Source organism: Neomonachus schauinslandi, chromosome 16 (assembly GCF_002201575.2).
Source record: "Neomonachus schauinslandi chromosome 16, ASM220157v2, whole genome shotgun sequence".
NCBI classification, from domain to species: Eukaryota; Metazoa; Chordata; class Mammalia; order Carnivora; family Phocidae; genus Neomonachus; species Neomonachus schauinslandi.
Window position 1 is genome coordinate 27961241 of NC_058418.1, and position 26662 is coordinate 27987902.

A 26662-nucleotide genomic window follows, 5' to 3' on the forward strand; every position below is an offset into this window, starting at 1 on the left:
GATCCCAGGACCCTGGGATCATGACCTGAGCCGAAGGCAGACGCTTAACGGCTGAGCCACCCAGGCGCCCCGCAGAGGACTATTTCTTGTTATTACAAATGTCCATCTATTATTGTGTGCTGGGGTGCCGTTGATACTATTCCACGTGCATATGTGCATGTGTGCCTACCGCACACACACACACACACATATATTATCTTTCATGCTAAGGCATAGCACATAGAATTTCTGTGAATATTACACAAGAGTTTCTTCATATTCCTAATTTCTCTTACCAATATTACTTTCCTTTTCTTTGGGCAGGCATGTCACTTGAACTCTAATCTGTAAGATTCCACTTGATTTGCCCCTTTCCTTTTGTATAAATTGCATATCCTTCTCTCCCTCCCTCTCAAGTCTTACAGACTTTCCTCTTGGTTCTGGAAACCACCAAAGTCATTTGCTTTGGGGTCTTTACATTTGCTTTTTTCCCTGTTCCTCGGGAGACTCTCTGCTCAGGCCTTGTTTTTGTTTTTGTTTTTGTTTTTTAAGATTTTATTATTTATTTGAGAATGAGTGAGAGATAGCAAGAGAGAGCATGAGTGGGGGGAGGAGGCAGGGAGAGGGAGAAGCAGTCTCCATGCTGAGCAGGGAGCCCAATGCAGGGCTCCATCCTAGGACCCTGGGATTATGACTTGGGCCAAAGGCAGTTGCTTAACCATCTGAGCCACCCAGGCGCCCCTCTCCTCAGGCCTTCTTTAGATATGTCTCTCCATATCACTCAGGTCTCTGCTCAGTATTACCTCTCAGGAGGCCTTTCCCTATATCTCTTGTTAGAACTCTTTTTTCACTCTTTAAGAAACTCTTTTTCTGTGAAATGTATCATACTCATATGCAAGAGTGTGTCCACAATGCATATATGCTTTGAATAATAATTACAAAATCAAAATGGAATGAATCCAGTGCATCTGAAATCCAGCTGATGGGTAAGACATTACTGCACCTTGGCAGCCCTGGTTGGTCTCTAACCAGTTTTCTTCCCCTCTTTCTTCCTCAGATTTAGCCATACTGATGAATTTCATGTTAATAATGACCATGCTTTCTTTATAGCTTTTTTCCCTTTATTACAGCTATATATGTATTCTTGAACATTTCATTGTTTGATTTTGCCTATTTTTGAACTTTACACAAAGAGAATCATTCTATAGTTGTGATTTCATTCAATATATCTTTGAAAATCATTGATATTGATGTGTGTAGTAGCAGTTTATTGATTTTCATTATGAATATTATTCTATTATCAGACGATACCACACTTTATTCACTCTGCTGTGGGTGAGCATTTGGATTTTTCCAGATCTTTATCATTGTAACAATGATCCTATGAATGTCTTTGTACATGTCCTGGCCTTGGAAAGACTTTCTCCAGGATCAAATCGGTAGCATCAGGGGCCCTGTGCATGATCAACCAAAGTGGTTGCAGCAATTCACACGCCTATTGCCGGTGGGTAAGAATTTCTGCCCCTACACTGAGGTTGACATACACCACCGCCAGGCATTTTGGGCAGCCCGATGGGTGTGAAAGGATATTTCACTGTGACTTCTCATCATCTTCCGTCCCCGTACTCTGCCCTATTTTTCTTCACAGCATTTATCACTCCCTAGAATTATATTATATATATTTTTAAAGATTTATTTACTTATTTATTTGTGGGGGGAGCACAAGAAGGGGAAGGGGCAGAGGGAGAGGGATAGAAAGAAACTCAAGCAGACTCCCCGATGAGCACGGAGCCCGAGGCCGGGCTCAATCTCATGACCCTGAGATCACGACCTGAGCCGAAACCAAGAGTCAGATGCTCAACCGACTGAGCCACCCAGGTACCCCTATATTATATTTATATAATTTCTGTTTGTTTCCCCCACCAGAATATTAGCTCCATGAGGAAAAGGACCGTTTTGTCTTGTTCACAGCTCTGCTCAACATTGGTTGAATAAATAAAGTGTTCTTGCCTTATAAGCTATATGTGGAGTCACTGACTGAAAAATAGAAAAAGTGAGGAAAAAGGAAGTGAAAAGCAGCAGAGATGAAGAAATGGAGGGGCGGGGGAAGTGTGCATGTGTTTAAAAAAAAAAAGATGCTGTGAAGTTGGAATTAATGGAACTATGAAGGCAAAGGAGCATATGAATACAACGTCCCTGCCTGGGAAGGTAGAGGGGAGCGTAATTAAAAGGAGCTAGAATGGAAGATGATGTAAAAAACAATTCCTCACCCCAGTCACCAGGTGGCAGGATTGACCCAGGACAGTGTAGTTGCTATGCTGCTTTCAGGTGTGAGGAAAAGCACCAGTCAGTTTCAAATGATTGATGAATGCAAGGTGTAACCAGAAAGGAGTACATTGGTGCCTTTGTAAGTTAGGTGCTTATAATTTTGGAGACCATGTAGTCTATAGCATCTCTGTTATGGTGACCTAGACATTGAAATATTAGTTGGTAAAACTATGGACAGAGGTGAATTTTAGCTTAGTTCCCCAAAGAAGCAGTGTTCAGTGACTTAATGGTTTAATCAACACACATATTTATATCTACTATGAAATATGTTCTTACTTCCTCTTCTTTTTTTTTTTTTAAAGATTTTTTATTTATTTATTTGAGACAGAGAGAGTGAGAGGGAGGAGGGTTAGAGGGAGAAGCAGACTCCCTGCCGAGCAGGGAGCCCGATGCGGGACTCGATCCCGGGACTCCAGGATCATGACCTGAGCCGAAGGCAGTCGCTTAACCAACTGAGCCACCCAGGCGCCCCTGTTCTTACTTCTTCTAACCATAGACTTCATCTCACAGATATTTAACACACTCTTCTTCAAATCCAGTTTTAAAATGGCAGTTGGTAGTTTTCGAGTCTGGGTTACTTTTGACTGAATTTGATGAAGAGTTGATTATTATTTGCTTAAGCCATAATCAGATAAATCAGCTGCCACAGGCTTCAGGAGCAACATGTAGGTAATTAACTTTCCAAAAGTTGAGACCAGTGGCGTGACTTGGCTGGCGGGATAAATGAAGGATTCTCTGTGCCAAGTTTAGTACCTAATCAAACTTCACGGGCTTTGAGTGGTGAACAGAACTCCAACCCATCAGTATTCAAGACTATTTACCTTTGATAAAACACCATTTCCTCTTTCTAATGAAGAAAAAACAAATGATGTTTTAAGATTTTTTTGAAGAAAATGAAAGAAGTGAAATGGGCTTTAGATGTTAAATGCTTCTTCTTGAACAACTTAACACATAGATACGTCCAACAAATAAGTGAAGGGAAGGGAATGGGGGTGGGGGTGGCCATTACAAGAGTTGAGACAACAAGAGTTTAGGAGATTGTCTTGGTGAGTTCAAGGAGTTAACAGTAAGGAGCGTTTTGTTTTTCACACACACAGAAAATAGTAATGCTGAGTTTGACTTTCTCTGGATTGGGTTGGAAAGGCATAGAGAATGCCAAAGGAATTTTGATTCACCTTATCTCAGAATCCAGGCATTTTGAATTGGTTGGGAGAAGATGAGCTTCTACAGTCCATTGAGGATTGAGCTCATCTCACTTGGAGGTCACAATCTTTGATTTCTGTCCATAAAGGGAGGACATGGATCCTTGAAGAAGTTTCATGCTTTCAATTATCCACTCCTTTTCCTGTGCCCTGAGGTCCTGGGGTAATTTAGGAGCATTCTTAAAAGTGTACCCTTTCTCTCTTTTCCTCGTGGGTCTCTAAAAAAACCACAAATGATTTCAGATCCAACCTACATCTTGTTCATCCGAATCACTAATCTCAATAGAGATTTATCAACAGGAGAAATTCTTTATGACTAGCAGTGCTTTCCTAATTCATATGTAGTACACCTCTGATCCCAAGGGGCTCAAAAAGTGCAGTAATTACCCAGAAATGCATTGCTCGGAGTGTTTTATTGCAGTTACAAAATGAAATGTATACATAAAAATTAGGAGAATCGTTAGATGCAATTTATTAACTAGGTATTATGGGCATCCTGGCTGTGGCTATGACATCATCCCAAGCCAATCAGAAGTCTCCTAGCAACCTGCTTCTAACTACAATTCATAACCAGGTCGTATTTCAGGGCCTGTTTCTTTCACAGAAATTGTTCATAAAACAAAATAAAGGCCTATAATGTACATGAAGCTTATCTGATCTGACTGTTTACATTTCGCCTCACTCTCCAGAGCTTTTCTTTCTTCTCCAAAACAGGAAATTCTCTTTGAAGGAAAAGGGAAGATATTATTAAAAATAGGAAATTCTTTTGAAACTCTATCCTAGGATAATACTACAATCTGGGCGTTTGAGGAACTAATGGGAGAGATTATTTCCAGAGAAAACTGTAACATTACTGGAGCTGAAGAATATGCATTATTACTGTTATTATATGCATTATTATTCTATTGCCATAATATGCATTATAAAAATTGCTTGCCTCATATGATTTTGCAAAATAAAATACCAGTATCTGAATTATTTGTTTTCTGGCCATGAAATAAATTATTTAAGTTGTATCTATGACAAATGTGATCCAAAAGGGTAGGAAAAAAAAAAAAACCTACGTCTGGGAAAATGGAAATAGTATGAGTTGTAGACAAAAAAAACAGTTATTTTTCTCGCAATATTGATTTCCATCATTCATTCATGACATAACTACCCCCCAAGAACTGCCAAGATCTCAATGATGCCTTTTCCTCATTATCATCTGCTAGTTAGAGGGTTTTTTTGTTTGTTTGTTTGTTTTCCAAAAAGGACTTTTTATTTGTTTTGAATTTTTAAAAGGCTTTCCATTGAAGTAAATACGCATACAAGAAAGTGTACCTATTGTAAGTATAAAATCTCTGAATGTCTTAAAAGGTTCCAATTTTTCTGTTCTTCCCTAAATCCAAATATCCAAATTTGACTTGAAATAACTAGTTTAGTTTCATTTTAACAAACCAAAATATCACTGCGGTCTCAAAAGATTGTGATATTTTCAAACATTAATTTCTTATAATTTCCCCATTGGCTTTCACATTGGAATAGGACTAAGGTAGAAAAAGCTAGTTGCCTAACAAATATCCATTCTTTTCCTTTTCCTTATTAACAGCAACTTGATTTTCAGCTCACCTCAAAAATACAACTTTCCCAGACTTCCTTGTAGCTAAGTGTGGCCATGTGACTCAGTTCTGGCCAATGAGCTGTAGAAGTGTGGTAGAAATTTCCAGAAAGGTTCCTTAAGATCAGACTTCATTGCCAAAGAGGAGCCAAAGTAGCCACCCCACCAGCCCTGGATAGCCTGCACAAATTACATTAGAGAGAAAGAAATTTCTACAATCGAATATGTTACTAGTTGGGGTTTTCCTTCCACAGACAGACAAGCTTGATCCAGAAGTTTCCTGGAGGTATCTCCAAGAAGTCATCACCTCTGAGCTAGATGGAAATTTAATAGCCATTTTTAAGTCCCATACAACTTGTAAGAGGTATTTTCCATACATTATCTCATTTAATCCTCCCAACAACGCCCTGAGATAAATATAATTGTCCCCATTTTACAGAAGAGGAAACTGAAAGGGTCAGAAAAGGAAAAGAATATCCTCCAAACCATAGGCTACACATGTAACATGACTGGGTTCAATCCAGATCTGTCTGTGCACTTAACTGCTACATTATGCAGACCCTCATCCCACATGAAGGCATGAGGTCCCACTGGGCCTTGAAATTCTGCAGAAGAACAATTGACAGGAAGGGCCAGTCCTCAAGCACTTACTGTGTTGTACATAAGACTCTGTTTATAACAACCTGGGGATTAACAATGCACGGAGAGAAAAGCTTTGGCTAAACTGATAGGTTTAGGACAGAGTTAATCAGTGGGGAGGAATGTGGTGGTGTCTGGAATGCCCATCACAGCCTCTTCTCTCCTTGGGGGAGAATCAGGAAACTTCTTGCTCTACATTCAAGCAAACTTCTTTTCTGTGATGTCTTTTATTAATTTTGACTAAGATCAGACCAATAAAGATAAAGGTAAACACTTTATTGGCTTGCCCTAGACAACAGAGGAAAATAGAGGATTCTATTTTCTAACTCTATGTAATATTTGATTTTTCAACAGCAACTGATGAGATCCATATTTAGAAGTAAATGTGGGTTGTCCACAGAGGTGGGGCTGCGGGCTGTGCAGTAACGTGAGTATCTTTGACAGGCGGAATATTTTGGGCAAAGTAAAATCTTTCTGTTCATCCATCTGTACCAAACCTGGCTATGTTTTAAGGGTTTCTGTTGGTTTATATTGCTTCATGCTTTGCATTAATGAGTCCTTGGCTGAACCAGCTCCCTCCAGCTTGTAACTATTCCTTTTTCTACTAGCATCTGTGAAAGTACCCAAGATGCTGCATAAGGGAAAGACTTAATTTCAAGTGTCTAACACAGTGTTGACGGGAATAGGGACATGTTGACTGACTGACTAAGAAACAGAGTGGTTACGCACCCACATGAGAGGTGGACAGCCCTGGTCTGTTTCCTGACTCCTGGCACATACGGGATGTAGCATCTTGCTTGAGTCACTGGACCTCAGCAAACCTCTTCTGTAAAATGGATATGATACCAATAGTTCCCTGAAGAACTGTGAGAGAATTCAATGATGCATAGAATGTGTGCATAGAACATACACCCAGTACATCCTGCCTTCCATTTTATTGGCCCTTGTTCCAGGGAAACCTGCCAGCAGGGGGCACTGTGGAAACACCCACCTTCTCTAGGAAACCTTGAATTCTGATTTTAAGTCAGTTGTTGGAAATCCTTGACCTACTCTACTTTCTCCTTCCCCCTCTCCTTTCCCTTCTCCTTCTTCTAAAAGACATGACGGAGAAAGCATTCTGTACAAACCTTGCGATGAAAATGCAAACAACTCCTCCCTAGCCAGGACGGGTCAGTCGGCCAGTGTCCTCAAGGGGCAGGTGCAGTGGCCGGAAGGCACCAGCCTGTACCAGGATGCTTAAAGCTTTACCCTGAGCCCAAATGTGACCTGATTTCTCTATTTATATGACTCTCTCTCTCTGGCACCGTAAGCAGAAACTGACTTATTCACCTCTGTATCTCTACTACCTAGCCTAGCACTGTGAACCGAGCAGCTACTCAGTTAAGTATCTGTTGAAGAAATGAATGGAAAAAATGAGTGAAACAAACCATCCCATTTGTCCAAGAACTCACGTTACCCCCTTTCATTTCTGCCCCCTCCCCTAATCAGCAGGAACTACATAAGGGAATGGAGATGCTTTCACTAAAATAAAACCAGTGTTTCACCGGGCCGTATCAGAAGCTTCTGGGTCCCGACTTAGATTATTATGAAACCTTCCTAGTGAAGTGGAGAAGAAAAATTAATTAGTGAATAAGATGAGGGGGGGGAAGTAAAGGGGCGGCTCCCACTGCCCGCCTGTCCCGCTGGGCAAGGGGCTGGGCCGTGGACAGAGTGCCGCTGAGCTGGTCCAGAGGACTCCCTTGGACGCAGGAAAAACCTCTTGACTTGTGGGTGCTGTCAATTTGGAGCTCCTCATCTCCTGCATCCCAAAGCAGAAGGAATTTCAGTGTCTTTGTCCTATCCAATCGCATTAGAGCATATGTAGCCTCCACTGGAATAAAAACCCATTATCGATAACCATCGGTCTCAGGGAGGATATGCTGCTTGGCTTCGTGCTAAAGGGCTGGATGGAGAAAAATGCAAGCCCAGCCCCCAAGTTCCCTTAAAGTTGTGTTAAGATCCTCGTCAGTCTACTCTGCTTGGTGTGTAATAAAAGAAAAATGTCCTTAGGAATATTTTTTTTTTTAAAGAAGAAGTTGTCTGGGCTTCTGGAGCCCGTTTTGTCTCTACAACCACCTCTCTGACTTCCGAATGGTCTTTACTACTGTGTGTCCCCCAGCCCAGACCACCATGGCATAAGTTGCCATTAATATGTCATTTCCCTTTCCTGTTATCACAATATAAAGGACCTTGGCGTTGACCTTTCTATCAAAACATCCTTTGTTTGGAATGAAAAGCTATTCACTGTTAGAGTCTTATCTATAGGGTTTAGCCAGAGGATCAAATCCAAAGAGCAGAATTCGTTTACTTTGTATTAAATGAGCTCAGTTAAGAAGTCTCAATTTTGGCAGAAAGGTGCATTAATCACAAGGAAAAGAACAGATCTCGCTTTTCACAGCTTCTGGTTTACTTTCAATACAGTCACACAGTGAGGCTTTTGTTCCTGAAAAGTAGCACTGTATTTAAATACAGTAAATATAACAAAATTGCCTTCTTAAAATTACACAAGAGTTCCTCCAGCTCAGGATGCCCATAATGACCTCAGTGTTGCACGAATAACTTTACGGCTTCAAAAAGGCTCTAAATTAGTTTGGACAGATGGGTTTTATCCCGAGGAAATCAATGAGTTTTTGTGAGTCTGACTTAATTTTTATGCAGCTAGCACTTTGAGATGAAATTAAAATATGTATGAAAAACATATTAAAGTTTCCCTTGGGTCTACGGTTGTTTGTACATTTACAAGGTGTTAAAGAGATGATTTAAAAACTAACTCTATAAGGGATCAATGCAAGCAGACCATGATTTATGGTCTTTCATGACATTTTTGACACTTGAGGCCTAATGTCTTGTGCGTGTTGAACCACTAATTATCTTTTAATTCATAAGGGCTTCGTGGTATTTTATAAGTGTAATATAATATATAGGGCTGGATCACATAGAAAAGCTCAGAGAACAACATGCTTTACACGTTTGGTTGAGTGGGTAACACGTGTAAGCAAATTTGGGCCGAACCTGGCTGAAAACACTTCTTCATGATGCTGTAAAATTGAATCATTGCTTGTACCTGCCCGGCTCTAGAAAAATCACAGATTTACTTTTTTTAAGGTATGCACAGGGTTAAGGCCTTAGTGGATTAGAAATCATATTTCTAATACAAGCCAAGTAGTTACACCGAGCCTGGAAGACAGTAGGTGCCCAGTAAACATTGACTGAACGAATAGATAATTGAATGGTAACTGAACCGAAAGTGTATTTAAAGATTTATTTATTTGAAAGAGAGAGAGAGAGAGAGCACGAGTAGGGGGAGGGCAGAGGGAGAGGGACAGAGATAATCTCATGCAGACTCCCCGCTGAGCGTGGAGGCTGGCACAGGGCTCGATCTCATGACCCTTAGATCATGACCTGAGCCAAAATCCAGAGTTGGACACTTAACCAACTGAGCCACCCAGGCGCCCTGCCCTGGAAGTGTATTTAATACCGGTTTTTCTCTTTCCTTCCAAATCAGATTATACAACAAGTTTCATTTAGCAACACAATAAATATTTACCAAACACGCCCCGTGCACCGGGCAGTTTTCTAGGCACTGGGGGAACATGAAAGGCATGGTCCAGCTGACAGAGAGCTCACAGCCTGACAGATGAAACACCATGTCACAATAATGCCACCTGAGAAAAGGGATCAATGAGGGTGAAGTAAAATTGCAACTGAGATTTGAAGGCAGAGAGACGGCGTAAGTAACATTTTTATTCCTATTTTGTATTGGAGGAAACACAGCCACAAGGATATGATATAGCTTGTCTGAAACTCTGCAGCTGGATGGTGACAGTCCTACTTCAGCGTTGGAGAGCTGGCTACTTAAACAACAATATCAGGGGGAAAAAATTGTAACTGGGAAGACTGTGAGCACACAATGCTTAAGGGTTACTCCTGCCTCGTGTACAAAGACGAGTCCCTAAAATCATTGCCTGGTTGTTGGTCCCTGCCCCTGAAATGACTGGGAAATTCATATATACTCGAGGAATGTAAAATTGGGTCTGCTAAGAATTCTCTAATTAGCCTCCCTAACTAGGGCAGGGGTCATTCAGGGCATGGGCCCCATGAAGAGGAGAGGAGGCCCCTGCTAAATACATTTTGGGTCATCCTCCACCATTCCTGCCTTATAGCAGGAACAGTAGGTAAGGACTGATATCAAATCCATATTACAGATGATGAAACTGAGTCACAGAGTTGAGTGGCTGCTGTTGATTACAAAGCCGATAAGAGGCTGAGGCAGGCAGACTGGCTGCAAGCCCACATTCTTACCACCACCCGGTACCTATTTGAAAGTCTTCTGAGCACAGCTTGGGGAGCCTGTGTGGGGGCCAAGAGCAGCCTGGCACCCTGGTTTCAGGAAGCAAAAGCCTGGTAGGGAAGTAAGACAAGTGCCTAACTAGGCAGAGCACAGGGTGGATGGTGCTGAGTATCAGGAGATGGGGAACGTATCCAGACTGGGGCAAGTGAAAGAGTCACAAAGGATATGGATTTATGGAGCCATGTATCAGGAAGGTGTTTGGATGACAATCCTAGGAAATCCAACCATCAGAGACTTCGATTTTCCCCATGCAAGAAAGTCTGGGGGTGCTGCAGACATGCGGATAAAAGCTAGAAGTCTATTTAGCCGAAGCAGAGAGTATGTGGAACAATTAAGTGGGAATTGACAATAATTATCAATGAATAATAATCGCTAATAATCTATGAAGTTATCTAGGAACATAATCTATTGCACAATTAAGTGCAAGAGTATATTGGGATGGAATCACAGATACCCTTGCCTTGAATGCCTACTTGCTTGCGAAGTAGATCTTAATTCTATAGATACCAAGAGTGCATTAACAGTATTTTTGGTTACTTGCTTTACAACTTTATTGAGACAAAATTGATGTCTAACAAATTGCACTATTTAAAATGTACAATTTGCTGAGTATCAACATATGAAGACACCATGAAATCATCACTACAACCAAGAAAATGAATATTTGCATTGCCCTTAATGTAAACTTTTCTCATGCTCTTTTGTAATCCATCTCTTCTTCCACCCCTGCCTCCAGGCAATCACTGATCTGCTTTTTCATCACTATGGATTACTTTGCATCACCTAGAGTTTTTAAGATTCACCTAAACTGCATGAATCAATAGTTATTATTATTATGATTATTGCTGAATCGTATCACTTTATCTGTTCACCTGTTGATTCCAGTTTCTATTACTAATAAATTGCCGTGAACACTCCTGAGTCTAAGTCCTTGGGTAGACGTATGCCTTCATGGGTGTGTAGTGGAATCTTATTGTGGTTTTAACTTGAAACTCCTTAAAAACTAATGATGCTGAGCATCTTTTCATGTGCTTACAGGCCATTCTTCTATTTTATTATATGAAGTGTCTGCTTGAGTTTTTACCCATTGTTAAGAAATGGGTTGTTTCTCTTTTTATCACTGAGTTGGATGAGTTCTTTAGATATTCTAGATATATGGGGCGCCTGGGTGGCTCAGTTGGTTAAGCCTCTGCCCTCGGCTCAACGTCATGATCCCAGAGTCCCTGGATCGAGCCCCACACTGAGCTCCCTGCTCAGCAGAGAGCCTGCTTCTCCCTCTACCCTTAATAGGTCTCTCTCCATAAATAGATATTCTGGATATAAGTCTGTTGTCTGATATATGTGTTGCAAATATCTTCTCCGAGTGGTGGCTTGTCTTCTCTTAACACTGCCTTTTGAAAGCCAAAGTTTATAATTATTAATCAAGTCCATTTTACTAGCTTCTTTTTGGTTTGTGCTTTTGTGTTCTAGGAAACTCATATCTACCCCCAAGGTCTCAAAGATTTTCTCCTGGAAGCTTCACAGTTTTAAGTTTTGCATTTAGGTCTACGATCCACTTTGAGTTAATTTTTATGTATGGTACGTAAGGGTGATGTTCTTTTTTTTTTTTTCACCAAATAGATATTCAGTGGATCTGGCATTATTCATTGAAAAGACTTTCCCCTTTTCCATTGAATTGCCCTGGAACTTTTGATGAAAATCGATTGGTCATATATGTGTGGGTCTATTTATGAAATCTCTACTCTGTTTCATTGATCTCTATGTCTATATATTTGTTAATATCAAACTATCTTGATTAGAGTAGATTTAAAGTAAGTCTTGAAATCGGATAGGGTAAGTCCTCCAAATTGTCTTTAGTTATTGTAGGTTCTTTGTATTTTCATATAAATTTTAGGATCAGCTTGCCTGTCAATTTCTAGTTTAAAAAAACCTACTGGAATTTGATTGGGGTTGTGTTGAATTTATAGATCAACTCAGAGAGAACTGCCATCTTAGTAATAGATATAATAATCTCTGAGCTATTTATGAAGGCTCTCTATCAGTAATATTTATGAATAACATCTATAATAATATCAATGAATAATAATCTCTAATAATCTATTAAGTTACCCAGAAACATAATCTATTTCTCTAGGTAGGCCTTCTTCCTCTCAGCAACATTTTACAGTTTCTAGTGTAGAAACTTTCATTAGATTTATTCCTAAGTATGCTATGTCATAGGCAAATGTGAAAGCAGTAGATGACACAGGATGTCTGGCAGTGGGTGACAAAATGAATTAAAGAAAGGGTTAAGGGCGCCTGGATGGCTCAGTCGTTTGAGCGTCCGACTCTTGGTTTCAGCTCAGGTCATGGTCTCGGCTTAGGTTGTGGTCTCAGGGTCGTGAGATCAAGCTCCAAGTCAGGCTCTGTGCTCAGTGCAAAGTCTGCTTGAGATTCTCTCTCTCCTTCTGTATCCCCTGCCCCTGCCCAATAAATAAATAAAATCTTAAAAAAAAAAAGAACAGGTTAAGAGGATGTAACAGTAGTCTGGGTGAGAAGTCTAGCTGAAGAAATAAATCAGGAGGACACATCCAATGACAACAACCACTGACCTTTATGAAGACCGTGGTTTTGGAAGGTGATGGCATATAGGAAATGTCATCTTGGAACCACCAGGAGGATGGGGAGCTGACAGTGTGCAGAACCCTCAAGAGAAGACAAAGTTCAGGGTATTAAATGTTGCTGATTTCTAAATTCAGCTAGCATCGAAATAAGGCTCCATGTGGTCCAAACAAGTGGCTTCTGAAACGCCTTGTCCTGCAAGATGCCTTCTAAACAAAAGGTGGCCCTCTTCCCCTTAAGACTACTGATGGCACAACTCGGTCAGGGTGTCTGATGCTTGAACTAGAGCTTCTAGAAGCTTGGACACCACTCAAGCCATCCTTTTCCACTTACGTTTGGAAAATGGAAGGCCTCATGTACGTAGAAAATCTAATTTTGCATCTAAGGATCTGTGATGTACTACATAGATGTTAATATACAGATCCTTAGATTAATGAATACATGAATATGCATATTTTATTTTTTTTAAAGATTTTATTTATTTATTTGAGAGAGAGAATGAGATAGAGAGAGAGAGCATGAGAAGGGGGAGGGTCAGAGGGAGAAGCAGACTCCCCGCTGAGCAGGGAGCCCGATGCGGGACTCGATCCCAGGACTCCAGGATCATGACCTGAGCCGAAGGCAGTTGCTTAACCAACTGAGCCACCCAGGCGCCCAAATATGCATATTTTAGATGAATATATGTATTAATATGTATGCCCTTAGACAATATATGTGTTAATATGCATATTGATACACATATTCTTTGATGAATTTATACACCGATATACATATTAGTATACATATTCTTCAGTGGATGTGAGTACATCACTTCAGATCATAATCACAGTGGGCCGAGCCAACTCATGTTTGTGGAGGACAATGGAAACAGGGAGGTAATCCCTAGTGAGGGAAGGAACCAACACTTAGTCAGCTCCTACTGTTTGCCAGGCACTGTACTAACAAGATTCATGATGACATGAGAGAGCTCAACCCTGAATAACGTGTTTAAAATGGCACCAGCCGGGTAATAGTATCCCCTTTCAACAGATGAGGACCCAGACTTGGACAAGTTCAATCATTCCCACTAGGCTCTAGCTGATGATACAGACAGAGGTAGTTCCTGTGACAAGGAAATCTATGACACACGTGCTCTGCCTTGCTGAACATGAGGGCTGGTGAGTACGGCACAGAAAATCACCACAGCTTTATATTTTATATGTATATATATAAAATCCCCATGACAAGTTCATTTAGCCAATGTCATGCCTACGGAATTTTTATTTTTGTCCACCCGCATGGAAAAAGATGCAAATGAGTAGCATACCTGCATTTATATTTGATTACTTTCTAGTTAAAGAAAGTCATTAAACGGTTTACTCACATTTATGAGGCCAGGATTTGAATTTTTATGTATTCTAGTTAAATAGGGAGCATTCTCCCAACTCTGCGAGCGCTGTGGCAACGAGACCTGAGCTCACCCACATGACTGCAGAGGCGGGGCACAGAGCCTTATGCATTCATTTCTGGCCAATTCGGGCAAACTTCTGCTTGGTTTTCTGCCACCAGCCTCCCTCTTTTACTTAACACCACGGGCAAGAAAAGCAGGCTGACACGCACCACGGGTTCCGACTGGTTGTAAAAAACTGTCATCAGGGTGAAATTAATTGCCCCCCAAACCATGAAAGTAATAGCATCCTTGGTAGCTATTGTTTATTCAGTCTCTTTATATATTAGGCAACCTGCTAAGCACTTTACAGATAGAATCTCTATTTTTTTTTTCTTAAGGGAGTCTATTTCCTCTACCCAAAACATTTCCCATCTCCACTGTTTGCCTCAACGCCCCCATTCCTCAGCTGTCTCTCCCCTCAGGAAGACTTCCCTGACCTCAGGCTAGGATAGATCTTTCCATTCGATTTTCCCATAACTGCTCATGAGTTTCCAACTGCAATACTTCCGATCCCAACACTCAACTCATTTTATCATAATTCATGCCCACCTGTCTTTAATTCCCATTAGACTGTAGGCTCTGTGAGATCAGAGGCTAGATCTGTGTTACCAAATAATTATTTATAACACAAATATTTTATCACCAATGCCTGTTTCGTGCCCCACCCTAGTTACTTGGCAGGTGCTTAGTATTTGTTAATTGAATACAGTGGAAATGATGATTATCCCCATTTTATGGACGAAGAGACTGTGGCTTAGCAAAGTTAAATCGCCTGAGAGCTATTCAGTTACTACATGTCAGACACAGAATTGGAAACAAGTGTTTCTGAAAGTCTTTTCACCCATACTGCAGTGCTTCAGGAGACTGTCACCCTCTCCGAGCATATGCTCTGGCTCCAGCCCAAATCTCTTCTTAATTATGGGTACATATATATATATTTTTAAAGATTTTATTTATTTATTTGAGAGAGAGAGAATGAGAGACAGAGAGCATGAGAGGGAGGAGGGTCAGAGGGAGAAGCAGACTCCCCGCCGAGCAGGGAGCCCGACACGGGACTCGATCCCGGGACTCCAGGATCATGACCGAGCCGAAGGCAGTTGCTTAACCAACTGAGCCACCCAGGTGCCCCAACATTAATTTATATATTAACATATATGCATTAACACATATAACATAATTAATCTACATGTATATATGTGCAGGAAAGAATGGTACACGTTTTGTAGCCAAGCAAGCTATTTTTTTTTAAAGATTTTATTTATTTATTTGAGAGAGAGAATGAGATAGAGAGAGAGAGCATGAGATGGGGGAGGGTCAGAGGGAGAAGCAGACTCCCTGCCGAGCAGGGAGCCCGATGCGGGACTCGATCCCGGGACTCCAGGATCATGACCTGAGCTGAAGGCAGTCGCTTAACCAACTGAGCCACCCAGGCGCCCGGTGACTCTTTCTTATGACTGACCACTGACCACAGTCTTTTGCTTTATTAGGAGACTATGTCTCATTCTTTGGGCCCTTAGGAAAATATAAAGAAGAGCTCAGCACCCTCAAATGCTTTATTGAACTGATTTACTGCAGTTTTTTTTTTTAATTTTTTATTGTTATTTTATTTTATTTTTTATTTTTTTAAAGATTTTTATTTATTTATTTGAGACAGAGAGAATGAGAGACAGAGAGCATGAGAGGGAGGAGGGTCAGAGGGAGAAGCAGACTCCCTGCCTAGCAGGGAGCCAGATGCGGGACTCGATCCTGGGACTCCAGGATCATGACCTGAGCCGAAGGCAGTCGCTTAACGACTAAGCCACCCAGGAGCCCATGGATACATATATATTTATAATATTACAAATATTATAAAAATACAAAGTTACAATATTAACATATATATAGTTAATACATATATTAACTATAAATACATATATTAACTTACATATAGTTAATATATTAACTATAAATACATATATTAACTTACATATAGTTAATATATTAACTATAAATATATATATTAACTTACATATAGTCAATGTGCCTTAATACATAAATATATATAAACTATAAATATATATGCATTCATAATTTTTTTCCTGAACTTCTTACTTCTCTTACGTTTTTCTAGGCAGGACCCCAAAGACCTACCTTTTCTTATCCTCATTCCACTGGAAAACAAACATCGTTCTATTATTTTCTCTATCTCTCTTCAAGAATCAGAACATTCTAAGTGGCAAGAGATGCTATCCATGTCCCCAGTTTCCGGGTTCAGAGATGAAAATGACTTTCTGAAGCTCACCCAGCTCTTAATAACAAGGGTAAAACCAGGGCCAAGTGTCTTGGTTCTTAAATGTTACCATCCTACTTAGTGATCAGCTAGTCTGCGCTGAGCCAAAATGAAAGAGTGTATGTGTGTGTGTGTGTGTGTGTGTGTTACTGCTCCTTGTTCTAAGAAAAGGAGCAGCCACGGCAGGGGTAGGGAGGGGACAGTGAAGCTGACAGTTTTCCTACAAGTGTCTATTCCACCAAAGCATGCTCCTTTCCCTCTAGATGGCCATGCTCCTTGCTTTCATCTCTGTGTTTGCTCATCCTATCTCTACCTTCAGGGGTGCGGTCCTTTGCTTTCTGCTAGCACCGCTTCCAAACTCTCCTCCCAGTGGTCTCTACCATAGAGTCTGTCCTCGATTGTTCCAGCGAGACGGCCTCATTTCCTCACCTGGATTCTCCCTCCACGTGGTTTGAAATCCTGTCACCCCAGGTCTGCCTCGTGTCCAGATCGAATAACGGCCATCCCCTGGAAGGCCAGGACACTTGTGGTTCACCTCTGCACTGCCCGCAGGACTGTGCACATCGTAGGATGCCCTCCGTGAACCCAACATCCCTGCCTGCCTGCCTGGTGCCACGGAAGACAGCTGCTAGATCTCCCCACATCTGGCAAGCGGATTTTGAAACAGAATTCCCGACAAATTATGGGAAGACAAAAGGATGTTCTGTGCAAGGTGTTTTCACTCTAGGTGCCGGAATCACTCGTCCACGCCTTATCCTATTGCTAAAATAAGCCATCAAAGGGACAGTCAAACCATAATGCGTGAACTTAAAAGTGCATTGAGAAAAAGAAGTTTCTTTGAGATTCCCTGGTTACTCTTCGGGTGAGGTTTGCATTCGATCGGCATCTTCTTCGTTTGATCTATGATTTGGGGATGTCAGTCTATCACTGAAACTGGGAAGTCAGCATTTCCCACAAAGACTGTGGCCTCACTTTTTCTGCATCTGCCATAAGGTCTGTGGCAGAGTCTTGCTGCCAACACCCATGCTCCAGCAATCCAAGGCAGCAGAAACTCATTGCACGTTGGAGAGCAGTCACTATGCAACTCAAATAAAATTGTCTAAGATTCCAAACCAAGACGAAGTCACCCATGGTAGGTACGAATCCTGACAGGAAAGGAACTCTGGTTTTATAAGGAGGGAACCTTCTCTTATTAGCCAATAAAGTATCTCAGATTTATTTTTTTTAAGATTTTATTTTTTTATCTATTTGAGAGAGAGAGAAGGAGCACAAGCGGAGGGAGGGGCAGAGGGAGAGGGAGAAGCAGGCTTCCCGCTGAGCAGAGCTGGACACGGGGCTCGATCCCAGGACCTTAGGATCATGACCTGAGCTGAAGGCAGACCCTTAAACCGACTGAGCCACCCAGGCGCCCCTGGGATTTATTTAATGCTTGTTTCTGTGGAAATTTTGATACTTTGGTCACTCCTCTCACAAGCCATTCACTCTTCATAAGGTGAGAGACTTTGGGAACACTGAGGCAGTGGGCAGAATGGAATTGTAAAGACGGATGATAACCAAGATCAGTTTGCATAGTACCAATCAAAGAGAAGAAGAATGAGTTTGTTTCTACGTGGGAAATCAGCTTTCGCACAATAAACAACACTGTTTTGCCAATTCTCTCTTGCCCACAAAACACATGCGTTGGTTTGAAACACAGTGATTCCCATGCCTTCCTGCCAGACTTGGTGGCACCCATCCATACTAGCTTTCTTTCAACTGCTTGAAAACTCCATGCTTCCGGAGTGCCTGGGTGGCTCAGTCAGTTAAGCGTCTGCCTTAGGCTCAGGTCATGATCTCTGGGTCCTGGAATCAAGTCCAGCATCGGGGTCCCTGCTCAGTGGGGAGCCTGCTTCTCCCTCCCTCTCCCTCTGGCACTCCCCCTGCTTGTTCTCTCTCTCTCTCAAATGAATAAATAAAATCTTAAAAAAAAATTCCATGCTTTCTCCCACCCCAGAGCCTTTGCACATGCCTCTTCCTTTCCCTGGAATGCTCTTTTTGGCTTATTCACTTTCCCAGCTTTTATTCCACTGGTCAATTCCTCCTCATTTATCAGATTTCCAGCTCTGGTCAGATGGCATGTAATTTGGTAAGGAAATCTACCCATAACTATCCCCCTCCAATTATGCATTGGATTTAACCTAGTTGTTGGAACCTCTACTCTTTCTGCAGAACAGTAATGACGGTTAGATACTCACAGTTACATATTTATCCATAAGATTATTTGATTAATGTCTCTCTCCTCCCTATAGGGTGAACTCTTTGAGGGCATCGACTGGACATATTTTGCTTAAAATTGCTTTGTCCATGTCTAGCACAGCGCCTGGCATATAGTAGGGCCAAATAAATTATCTGTTGAATGAGCCTTTGAATCCTTGCAGAAACTGTCAGTTATGTGAAGGACCTCTTCAAGAATCAACTGGTGAATCCAGTCCTAAAACCTTCATAGAGAAGTGGAGGCACTGAACCCCAAATCACCAGCTCCCATGCAAATTCACACCCTAGCTCTGGATTTCCCCAGAATCCCCAAATCCAGCTTGGTGTGTGTTCAGCCTCTCTCATTTCCTTCAGTGAGTTTAAACCAGAGTGTGCTCAGTGGCTTAATTTCCTCTTTTAAAAGCAGGTACTATAACAAAATAGTAAGAGCCATGGCTGAATTCTAGAATAGCACACACTCGCCAGCCCCATCCTTGGAAGGCTAGCCACAGACATGGGGAGATTATTAACACAATAAACCATAATTCTGCAAATTTGTACTCAGGGACCTTTTTATTGCCTGGTTGGGGACTATTTAATCTATGGCTTGACTCCTTCGTTACTGGATTACTTGGTTACTAAGTAACCAGGTAATTGACACATGAACCACAAGGATTTACAAAAGATGCTGTATCCAATGTTAATTTTTATGAACTTAGTAAAAACTCCAGTTACATATTTAGAGTTTTAAATGAAGTTTATGGCATTTTAATATCCACATTCCATATCATAACCAATTTCCTAACAGGTTTAGGTTTTCTCGTAATACTGGCTCTGAGAAAGCTTTTTGGAATTTTTGTCTTTATTGATCATTTTTTTATAACTCTCCGGTACCACATAACTGATTCTAAAATTAAAATACCTGAAAATGTTTCCATGAAGCACATGCGAAGTCTAGGCCTTGTTCTCCTGTGAAATTTTCATCTTTCATCATATGGTGAAAGGGGTTTTAAATTTGGCATTGGAGACCCGTCTTTGAAGTCCTTCTTCACCGTTTGCTGTGTGACCTGGCCCTACCATGTGATCTCTGGGCTTCTGTCCCCCTACAAGTGGCAATAATTGTTTAATTTTCGGTTAAGTGATGTGGATTAAATGAAATAAGTGAAGGAATTGTATAACCTGTAAAATGTTTTATTAATAATACAAAAGTTTTATTATTAATAATATTATAAATGTTTTTTATTAATAATGTTACCAATGTTTTATTATACAAGGGTTTTACTACTACTAGTAATAATGTGGAAATGTTCTACTATTCTTATTAAAGCATTCTTACATTTTTGTCTTTGATTCCATATGTACCGTGATTCCAATAACAGCCTTGTAACTACTTTACTGTAGATCCTGACCTTTTAAAATATAGTTTTGTTCAAGGTCCTTCTTTCAAATCCTAATTTGGAATCCATTAAGAGTGGGAAGTGCCAGTCTTAATGGTTTTTGACTTCACAAGTTTGACTTCAAACTTGGCTTTGGCCAGTGGATTTTAATCATGTTGCAGAGCACCCCCAAACAAGCCAGGCAGGGTGACACGACTTCACTCTCCTAGGGGCAGTGCAGAGGTGCTGGGCAGTCACTCTGGGATTGCTCCTTTCCCAATACGGGGACAGAGCACCTCTGGGACACTGGTCAGAGTGCCCAGTTCTCTAGGGCCTCAGGCTTCCCTTTGCCACTCCGTTAGTTTTAAACTAACATAAGGACATCTGTTAGCAGGAATCAGAAGGAGGCTTGGGGTTTTAAAGGCGTCAGTTCACCCCAAGCTCATGTTTGTATCTACAAATTAGATTTTCACTGGCCCCAGTACCCAACTCCATACATATTCCTTCCTGGAAGGAGGTGGAAGTTAAGCAATGTGACTTTTTGGTATCTACAGTAATAATGCCTTTCAGAGGGCTCTTTGCCGACACAAGCTAAATAGTTTCTCAGCTCTCCAAGGCAGACTGGAACTTATTAGACTTCCCCATCTCCTGATTCTCCCATGCATTATAAAAAGCAAACGAGAGCTAACATTTTTATGGATTGTACCTCCTTGTAAGTGATGTATATCTATTTTATTTCTTTCTCTTCTAATAATCCCTGAAAGGGGACATCATCTAGATAGAATACCAAGGTTCAGAGAGGTTATGTGGCTGGCCGGAGTTCACAGAGCCTGGTGTGGGCAGAACCAGGGCTTGATGAGGTCCTTATGCTGCTCTTCTTTCTACTTTACCCCTGCCAACTTTGAAATTATGCTCATTGCCTGTCCTGTTAATTTCAACTCAGTATCACACTCCTCCCAGACAAACCCTCCCCATAGCCACACCCTTACAGTCTTTACTAGCATGAAGTCCTACATAATACCTGGGTTTAGATACATTCCCCCCGCCCGCCCTTTCCAAACCTAATCGAAAATATCTTGCTAAAACCTGTCAGCTCTTTAATTTGTGATGAGCCCTGGCCGTCCTTCCTCTGCCTCCCTTCTTAGATGACAAAGGAGTTTCACACGATAAAGCATTTTTTTCTAAATAAAATAACTGCACTAAAGTGCTGGCGCCTCTACTGAGCAACTCCACGGCAGAGTTAGATTCCATCCCCATCTCATGTCCCCCTATTTTAGAAGTTCATACGACGCCCGAGCAAAATGCCCTCTCTGGGGAAGGCTGACAGGGGAAAGGGGGTTTCAGGTTAGAAGAGAAAAGCAGAGACAGATTCTTTGAGACACATCTTGGTTCGAATACCGACAACATTGTAGCACATGAAGTCAGAGCGTTCTGACTTAGCCACGTCGATTCTTCAAAACTGATTTTAAAAATCACCCGATGAGCAGTGTGTAGGAAGAATGCCCCTAAACAGAGATTTATGCCAGTGCATCTCATTTGCTGTGGGGAGAGACATCCTTCCTGTGCCTCCCCCTCTAGTTGCTGTGCACTATTAATACCATTTGAAGAACGTGGCATATTATGGGCATGAAAAGCAGAGGGAAGAGAATGAGGTGCCCTTGATTCACCTTGGCACTTTGTGAAGAATTAACTCCTCTTCCCGAACAATGCCCATCCGGAGCCATGCCCTGCCTCACCCTGGGAAGTACTTGAACCTTGAGTCTCCGGTAAAACAGGTTCCCTGGTCGTGGGAGGGAAGTGAGGTATCCCTGAAAGAGCCCTCTGAAGTTCAGGGTCACATGCGAGGCTCTGTGAGGGATTCCCATGCAATGAGCTGACTTGGCTCTCAGGGGGCACTCAGGCCCGCCCAGGAGTGTTCGCCCCCATGCCCCTCCGGCAGCCTGAATAACAGATGAGCTAAATAATAGGTAACACATGTAGGAGGTTTTATAGTTTACAAAGTGCTTTTACATAGTCATTACAAGGCAGGGCCTCTCCAACAGAGAGGCCAGTCCCCTTCTGATTTTTGAGGCATCCACTGTATTTTAAAAGGTATACATTCTAAAACGGATTATATCATTTTGTTCTTCATGTTTACACCAACAAATTAGGGCCTTTAGCACACACACACCAATCCAGGTCTGACTGTGCTATTGAGAAGATAATTACAGAATATTAAAAATAATCATTTCCAAGGCTTTATAGGCAGTATGGTTCAGTGATAGGGCACGAGTCTACAGTTGTAAGCTCACTGGCTTTTTCTTTCTGGTCTCTGAGCATGTATCTCTGTGGCTGTGGATAAACATTTGAGAATCTTCAGGGACCCAAGGCCAGGCACCACCCAAGGGGTCTCTTGTTCCCACTGTGATAGGCCAATTCCAAGACGGCCATCCATCTGTGGCACCAGGAAGAACTTCCTGCTCTGCTGAACTTCGCAGATCCTGTTTCAGGGACATATTCATGATCTAATATTCTTAAATATACAGGCTCATGCCTCGAAAGGGAGAAAGAGTCTTCTAAGCAGACGTATGATATGAACGGATTAATAAGCTCTTTGATGGAGTGATAGCCATGAGCAGGGGAAAGACCCAGTCTCTTGTGCTGAGTGTCCTTTTCAGAGGGATTCTGATACCTTGGCCTTTGCACAACATCTTATAGGATTTGGTCATAAGGTTGTAAGTTGAGAAATCATAGTGGTGCCCTCAACCTTCACCTTTTGAGAAAATCACCCTTTGCATTTAATCACACTATTGTTGATTGAGGCATCAAATAATCCAGGTAGAGATCAGAGACAGTTTTCCCTCTCAAAGATAGACACAACTTAATAAATGCTCTACTGAGTGGCTGAGATCAGTTCTTTTTAAAGAGTCAAGAATCCTGGCGTTCCCTATAGAAATGAGACCATTGGTTGTTTTATCAGTTACTATACTTTGGCTGTGAGTCAAAGAAATCTTTACTCAAACTAGCTTAAACAGAAAGGAAGTTTGTTATCTCATTTCATAGACAGTCCGGAGGTAAAGTGAGCTACAATCCAAGCACAATTAGGGCTCTTGCTCTGTTCTTCTGCTGTTTTCTGGGTACTGCCTTCTTCCGTGTGCCAGTTTTGAGTTGGGAGTTAATTCAGCTGGGTTGTTGGTACTGTTGCGCATTCTGCAAGCAGAAGTGCTCACTGTCCTTGTTCTGGACTACGTTTATTAAAAAATAGGTTTTTAGTGAACAGCTTTGGAAGATAAATAGTATCTCCCTCGGGGGCAGAGGGCAGGCATGCTAACCATCCATTATAAAAGATACAGGTTCCCTAAGCTCAGAATTCCTGGCGTACACATGTACTATTCAGCCCTTTTTGCACTGCCTGGAAGGAATCTGGGTTGGGGACCAGACACAAATACGTTCATGCTCAGGCTGTTTGCTGGGCCATGACTAATAAAGTCTTCCATCTCTGACCCAGGCAGGAGTCTTGTGTTGTCTTTCAGCATCTATGAAACTGTGATAGTCTCATTTTTCAGCTTGCTGATAGGGTAAAAATACCAGACCCTTCCTCACACATGTGTAATCCCAAGTGGATCTGGGCATGGGCATAATATGACTGCCATTAGCACTGGGGTAACAGGCTTTCCTATTTACGGTCTATAAGAAAGAGAGAGAATCTCTCCCTTAATTATAGAATATTAACCCTAGTCTTCATTCTAATTGGGTCAGTAGAGGTCATGAGCCTGTCACAGGAACAAAACAGCCACAGGGAGAAAGGCAAGTGCTCATGGCTTAAGCCTGGGATCCAGAACCGATTGTTGGCCAAGTCAGTTGCTCTTGAGTCCCACGGCAGGTGTAGGGACTGAAGAAAATCTGGATTCCGGTAGGAAATAGGAAGAAGGGATGGACACTGGCAACCCAGCGTCTTCAATCTACAGAGCAGTTGTGACTGAGGTACCCATTCGCTATGTACTTCTGCATTCCAATTAACCTGGGCTTTAGGAAATTTATTAAAGCCAACTCTCTCCTACCAGCATCACATGGGGCTCTGCCAGTTGCACTTTCTAGCTGCTCGTATTTCAAGCCACTAGCTATGAGTTTAGACATTAAGGGATCTGGTTCAGATCATAAATGTTATACAAATCAACCAGTATGGATTAAATGCTGCCACAGTCTATAACTGCTGAACGAGGGTCATGATTTCAGGCTGGCTAATAGACTCTAATACACTAAATGGTTTTAAGAAACCCTAGTCCAAAGGCATTCATCATAAGTGTGAAATTGTATATGGTCTTGTGGAAAAGCAGCAAGTCACAAACAATTCAGCCTTCTGCTCACAGAGTAAGGTTGGAATGAAAACTGAATGCTGACTCAGATGGCCATGCTTCTTGGGGACAGAGCTACACCGACCTTTTAATGGGACCAAGTTATTTCACAGGGGATAAGTACACATCTGGGATGGCAGTTGTTCTGGTGAATATTGAAATGCTTTACCCATATTGAGGGTCACTGAACTTTGGGCCAATGCCTTTTCTCTTATCCCCAAACGATGACTAGGATTTACTTCCGTGAGGTTGCCTGTAATGCATCCCCACATTGGCTTTTTGGAGAGAAAAACAGTGCTATAAGCCCATGTCCTCCTGCAAAGATTGGCCAGTTGACTCAAAAAAGCATTCTTTCTGCCCCTGGAATGAACTGGAGCTTGAAGATGAAATTCAATGCCCAGAAACATCCCAGCTATGTCACCTCCTCTCTGGAGGACCTTGGGGAGGTTACTTTATTTCTTTGAGCTTATTCTATCATTGTTCCTCAGTAGATCATTTCATATATGTCATAGGTTGCTGTCAGTATTAAATAAGATAGTGTTTATGAAAGAAAAGTCTCTTAAAATCATGCTTGGCATGTGGAGACCCCATAAATGTTAGTTACTATTGAATCAAAACTCAGAAAGTATATTCATAGGCAAGGCAGTTTTGTAATCAAACTCAGTACTCGTTTTTATTTTTAATTTAGATGCTGTAAAATGCATACTCCGATCTCTTCCTTCAGCAAAACTACCTCTTCAAATTATTTTGTAGCCCCGAAAAAGACTTTATCTGTTTTTTTTTTTTAATCTGGAGGTCACTTCATAATAATAATAACTGGATTATACATGTACTATGTATAGTAGGCAGAATAAGGGAACCCCAAAGATATCTACTTCCTAATCCCTGCAATGGTGAATATGTTTCCTAATGGCAAAGGGAGTTTGCAGATGTGATCAAGGACCTTGAAATGAGGAGAATACCCTGGATTGTCCATGTGGGCCCAATCTGATCACGTAGGTCTTTAAAATCAGATATCCTTTCCCAGCAGTGGTCAGAGGGAGACATGACCATGAACACATGGTCAGAGAGAGGCCATATTGCTGCTCTGGAGACTGAGGAAGGGGGTATGAGCCCAGAGACGTGGGCAGCCTCTAGAAGCTAGAAAAGACAAGGGAGCTCATTCTCCCCTCACACTGACATACAGGCACGCAGCCCTGCCCACAGCTTAATTCTAACCCAGGATCACACTTCGACTCTTACGGAATGGTAAGATAATACATTTGTGTGATTTTAAGCCACTAAGTTTGTGGTCATGTGTTGCAGCAGCAGAAGACAACTAATATACTGTGAAAGAGGCTTTGTTCTAAATGCTTAACACATTTTATCTCATGCAATTTCATAAAGATTCTCAAAGGTAAGTCCTACAGAAAATTAATAATTAGAGAGATTAAGTAAGTTGTTCAAGATCTCACAGCTAAAGTCAGAACTTGCACTTCCCTCCAGAGCCTGTAAATTTCATTCTACATTGCTGCTCAAAGTCGCCTTCTTGCCTTATTATCTAATCCCTCGCAAAACTCAACAGTTAAAGTAATTCATTAAATAATTGAAAAATCATGGCATTGCCTCTGGACCGCCATTTGCATGTGCCATGAATATAACTTACTGGCTTCGCCCAGTGTCCATCTTCTCTTGGTTCTTTCAAGAAACCTATAGAAGCTGTAGTGGAATTTCTCGAGTTACTGTTGGCCACCTACCTTAACGGGACACTTTAATGGAGAAACTCTCACCTCAGAGACAGGACACTACTATCAGTGGTGCTCAGAGCTGTGGTTTCGGCCGCCCATCTCAAATTTTGCAGTGGAGGTTTCTGGGCATTATCTATCTTCAGCTCTTACAACTCGCGGGAACGTTTAGCAAAATTCCACCAAGTTCCTGAAGCTCCTAGGCATCCTTGAGGCCTTTAAATTTTTTTCACTCTTGTGGTTTGATTTTTGTTTTTGCCTTTTATTCCTGGCAACGCCATTACCCTGGAAGGCTCCCAGCCTCCTCCCCAACTAGCCAGAGTCTCTCCTCCTGTCTCATGCCTCGTCTTCACTGGTGAGCAATTACCTGTGCTCTAATCCATTCCATTGAAAATTACCTGCTGTTGCCTCTGTTCACTTGCTTCCTTTCCTTTCCCTTCCCTTCTTTCCTTTCCTTTCCTTTCCCTTCCTTTCTCCCTTCCTCCCTTCCTGTTCTCCCTTCCTCCCTTCTTTTTCTTTCTTTCTTTCTTTCTTTCTTTCTTTCTTTCTTTCTTTCTTT